This window comes from Nicotiana tomentosiformis, chromosome 2 (genome assembly GCF_000390325.3).
Source record: "Nicotiana tomentosiformis chromosome 2, ASM39032v3, whole genome shotgun sequence".
NCBI lineage: Eukaryota > Viridiplantae > Streptophyta > Magnoliopsida > Solanales > Solanaceae > Nicotiana > Nicotiana tomentosiformis.
Window position 1 is genome coordinate 188,993,630 of NC_090813.1, and position 5,911 is coordinate 188,999,540.

Consider the following 5,911-nt stretch of genomic DNA (forward strand, 5'->3'; position numbering starts at 1 on the left):
GACTTATAATGAGTGATGTCATTAAAGTTGACTTTATTATTGAATCAAGTTATATACAAACTTAACTATGTTAAAATGATATATTACTTTTTAAATATTTAAATAATATTCTCATTTTCCAACCTTTATTTTTTGTGATTCTATGTAGTAGCTCATTTTTTTTTTTTTTTTTATTTTCTTCATTTAGCATAATTGTACTATTATTCTGTCACAATCAAAAATCCAACAAGTCGTGATGGCACCTAACCCAACCCACTAGGTAAGCCAATTAACAACAATCTGATTCAAAAGAGATTCATTAAGAGAAGTAATGATAATACAATTGTGCTTTTATACAAAGAATTCCCAAGGACTGGTAGTACAAATCATGAGCTTCTAAGATTTAGAGTGTACAAAGTTGGTATGCAATAAATACATCATCTGTTTGAAATATACATGAACAGATTAATAATTCTAAAGCTACCAAGAACAAAAGGCAGCAATGACCGGAATGCATGTACGTCTTCAATGCCAACTCCCGCCATACACAACAACATCAGCATCAAAACATTGCACGCAAGATGCAGAAGTATAGTATGAATACAACCGACCTCATGTACTTAATAAGTAATAAACCTAACCTTAGATTAAAAGTAGTGATGAGTTGGGACAAAGGTCGGAGTCCAACACCAACAGCCAACAACAGTTTATAACAATATAATAAGAGTGATAAAAGAAATAACTCAGAGATATGATGCTCAGCTCATTCACAGTTACGAAAAATAGTCATGATTTTCAGGTATAACAATAAAACCCAAATTCTTCACCGAAATCACCAAAATATGAGTAAGTCAAAAACCTTTGATTTTTCCCCAAAACTTTCAACAACAGATAAGATGATTCAATTTCAGATAGCATGAGAAAAGTACATCTTTATGCCTACATGTCAATGTGCATGTGAAATCATAAATGTCACAAAACCGTGTAACATGAGGAAATGCATCTATATGCCTGCATGTCAAGTATGCATGTCAGATGCAATACGTCACGGTGATGAACTCATTTACTCACACTCTCAGAGTACTGAATATCACAGTTTCACACTCCCACTCATCACGCTCAATCACTCAGCACACTCAGTCACTCAGCACTGTACATGGCAGATCCATCCTGAATGAATCAATAGCAACTGCGCTCACTGTGGGTGTGCAAACTCCGGAGAGACAGATACAGCCCAAGCGCTATAATAAGCCAATAATGGCATGAATCAATAAAGCCTTTTGCGGCGTGCTGTCCAATCCCATAATTAATCAATAATACATATTGCGGCGTGCAGCCCGATGTCACGATACCAATTTCCCTCCGTTAGATATCGTGACGGCATCTAATCTCTAAGATTATGTAAGCCTAAACAATACGCGGAAATATTAAATAAGAGATTAAAACTTGAACATCCCAACAATTTCATAAAAGGAATCTACAAAAACTCAATACAAAGAATCCCAAAACCGGGTGAGTTATAAGTCACAAGCTTTAAGTACAATACCGAATCATCCTATACATCATTGTTTATCAAAATATAAAGAAATAAAAGAAGAATAGAATAGAAGGGGACTCCGAGACCTGCGGTTATGGGCAGGTGTACCTTGAAGTCTCCAAGCGGCAACACAACTTACTAATATCGGGGCTGGTAAGATGCACCTAGATCTACACAAAGACATGTACAGAAGTGTAGTATGAGTACACCACAACAGTACACAGTAAGTACCGAGGCTAACCTCAGTAGATTAGTGACGAGGTCAAGTCAGGGCCCTACAGGAAAAATAATAGGAAACAAGGCAGAAGACATAGTATAATGAAATGACTGGGAAGTGAACAATGAGAAATTACAGAAAGATAACAACACATCAAATAGAGGTAAACAACAGGGCCGCTCTCGAGGTACCGCCTCGTAGTCCCAAAAGTAAATGCACAACAGGGAGGCTCCCGAGGTAACGCCTCGTAGTCCCAAAAGTAAATATGCAACAGGGGTGCTCCCGAGGTACCGCCTCATAGTCCTAAAAGTAAATAACCAACAGGGGCGCTCTCGAGGTACCGTCTCGTAGTACCAAAAGTAGATATGCAATAGGGGCGCTCCCGAGGTACCGCTCCGTAGTACCAAAAATAAATAGACAACAGAGGTCCTCCCGAGGTACCGCCTCGTAGTCCCAAAAGTAAATATGCAACAGATAACCAATGGGATAATGAAATTACAGCAAGGAATCCTACAGTTAAAGACTGAATACAAAATCAAGGAGGCAGGTAATCCAACTAAGCATGTTGCACAAATTACAAGTAAGAGATAAGACACGTAGACATGCAACATTAGGTTAAACATGATGACTACACATGCTAGAGTAACTCAGTTAAGGAATTAAAAAGGAAACTACTTAGCAAGAATCGGATTTTTAACATTTAACCCGAGTACACACTCGTCACCTCGCGTACACGGCCTTCACGTATTGCAAATACCATAACAGTACCAAAACCTATAGGGAGTTTCCCCCACACAAAGTTAGACAAGTCACTTACCTCAAATCTCACTCAATCAGTCAAATAGAATGTCTTACCCTCGATATTCCGACTCTGAATGGCTCGAATCTAGCCAAAGCAATTACATACTTTAAATATGACTATAAGAAACTAATTTAGATAATGAAATTACGACTTTAGTAAGAAATAAGAAAATCTCCCCAAAAAGTCAACCCAGGCCAACATCTCAGAATTGGGTAAAAGTCACAAAATACGAACACTCATTCGATATCGAGTTCACCCATACTAAAATTACTCAAATCTGACACCAAATCACCACTCAAATCCCCAATTTAAACTCTCCAAATCACTAGCCTCAAACTCCCAAATTCCACCTTAAATACACACAAACTAGGTGGGTAATTCAATGGGGAAACAAGATTATTGAATAAAAATGTTCAAAGGTGGCTTACCTCAAGAAATCACTCGAAAGTCCTCTCAAAAATCGCCTTAGACCGAGTTTGCAAAGTCCTAAATGAGAGAAATCACGAAACCGTTCGGTTTTAAACATTGTCCAGTTAAATCGCATATGTGGCAACTTAACTGCATCTACGGTTCTGCTTCTATAGAAACAATACCGCTTCTGCGGACAGGCCTCAAAGTCCCCCTTTCGCTTCTGTGATCCTTCATCCGCATTTGCGCCCTCGCAGGTGCGGGAATCTCATCGTACCTGTGGAACTTCCCTGCTGACCAAATTCTGCTTCTGCGACCACGCAGGTGCGAAAATTATCTTGCACCCGTGACCACTGCACAACTCGTCCTAGGTCACTTCTGCGCTCCACTTCTCACTTCTGTGGGGCCATGACTGCATCTGCAGTCTCAGCTGGGCAGTCCTAAATCTGCTAATGCGGCTTGATAGCCGATTCTGCGGTGCCGCACATGCGGCCCAAAATGTGCAGGTGCGATTGCACCAGACACAGCAATGCTTCAGCTATGCACCAAGTCCAATTTTGTTCCGGATTCAAGTCTGAATCACACCCTGAGTCCCCGGGACCCTGTCCGAGTATACCAACAAGTCCTAAAACATTATACAGACCTCAAGTCTAAAGAACTTTAGAACATCAAACTTCTACATTCGATGCCAAAACATACCAAATCATGTCTGATTGACTTCAAATTTTGCACACAAGTCATAACTGACATTACAGACCTACTCCAACTTCCGGAATCAGAATCCAACCCCGATATCAAAAACTCCACTCCCAGTCAAACTTCCCAAATATCATCCAATTTTCCAACTTTAACCAATTACTCCAAAATGACCTACCGACCTCCAAATCAACGTCCGGACGCTCTCCTAAGACCAAAATCACCCTATGGAGCTATTGAAATCGTCAAAACTCTATTTCGGAGTCGTCTTTACATAAATCAACCTATGGTCAATTCCTATGACTTAAACTTCCATTTTAGGGACTACGTGTCCCATTTCACTCTGAAACCAAAAACCAACCTTCTCGGCAAGTTACGTAACCACAAAATGAAATAGAGGGAGCAATAAATAGGGGTTCGAGGCTAATACTCTCAAAATGGCCAGTCGGGTCATTACATCCTCCCCCTCTTAAAACAAACGTTTGTCCTCGAACGAGTATAGAGACAGACCTGAAGTGGTGGAAAGATGAGGATACCGGCAGCGCATATCATGCTCAGTCTCCCAAGTCACCTCCTCGACCGGATGACCCCTCCACTGAACCTTCACTGAAGTGATGTTCTTTGACCTCAACTTTCAAACCTGCCTGTCCAAGATGGCCACTGGCTCCTAAACATTAGATATATCATTGTCCAACTAGACTGAGCTGAAATTCAATACATGAGACAGATCATCGTGATACTTTCGGAGCATGGAAATATAGAACACTGGATGAACTACAGTGAGATTAGGTGGTAGTACAAGTCTGTAGGCCACATCTCCAACCCTCTCAAGAATCTCAAAAGGCCCGATATGCCTAGGGCTCAACTTGCCCTTCCTTCCGAACCTCATAATACCCTTCATGGGTGAAACCCAGAGCAAGATCCTCTCCCCAACCATAAATGCAAGGTCGAAAACCTTCTGATCCGCATAACTCTTCTGCCTGGATTGGGTTGTACGAAGTCGATCCTGAATCAATTTAACCTTTTCCAAAGCATCCTAAACCAAATCGGTACCTAATAGTCTAGCCTCACCCCGCTCAAACCAACCCACTGGAGACCGGCACCGCCTACCATACAAAGCCTCATACTGTGCCATCTAAATGCTCGACTGATAACTGTTGTTGTAGGCAAACTCCACAAGTGGCAAGAACTTATCCCAAGCACCCCTAAAATCCATCACACACGCGCGAAGCATATCCTTCAATATCTGAACAGTGCACTCGGACTGTCCGTCCGTTCGAGGGTGAAATGTTGTATTCAACTCCACCCGAGTACCCAACTCATGTTGTACCTCTCTCCAGAACCACTATGTAAAATGCGTACCCTGGTCAGAGATGATAGATACCGGCACGCCATAAAGCCTGACAATCTCGGGAATGTAAACCTGAGCCAGCTACTCCGAAGAGTAAGTAGTAACCACAGGAATGAAATGAGCTGACTTGGTCAATCTATTCACAATTACCCAAACTGCATCGAACTTCCTCTGAGTCTGTGGGATCCCAACAACGAAATCCATAGTGATCCACTCCCATTTCCTCTCCGGAATTTCTAGCTTCTGAAGCAATCCACCTGGCCGCTGATGCTCATACTTCACCTGCTGACAATTTAGTCACCGAGATACATATTCCACTATGTCCTTCTTCATTCTCTTCCACCAATAATGTTTCCTCAGGTCCTGATACATCTTCGCGGCACCTGGATGAATGAAGTACAGTGATCTGTGAGCCTCCTAGAGAATCAACTCACTCAAACCATCTACATTAGGCACACATAGCCTACCCTGCATCTGTAATACACTGTCATCTCCAATAGTGACTTCCTTGGCATCACCGTGCTGAACCGTGTCCTTAAGGACAAGTAGATGGGTGTCATCATACTGACACTCTCTGATATGATCATAAAGAGAAGACTAAGAAACCACAGAAGCCAAAACCTTGCTCGGCTCGGAAACATCCATTCTGACAAAATGGTTGGCCAAGGCCTAAACATCCATGGCTAAAGGCATCTATGCTACTGGTAGATATGCTAAACTGCCCAAATTCTCCGCCTTGCGACTCAAGGCATCGGCCACCACATTGGCCTTCCCGGGATGATAGAGAATGGTGATATCATAATCCTTAAGCTGCTCCAACCATCTCCACTATGGCAAGTAAAGATCCTTCTGTTTAAATAGATGTTGTAGACTACGGTAGTCGGTGTAGACCTCACAAGGGACACCATTCAAATAGTGTTG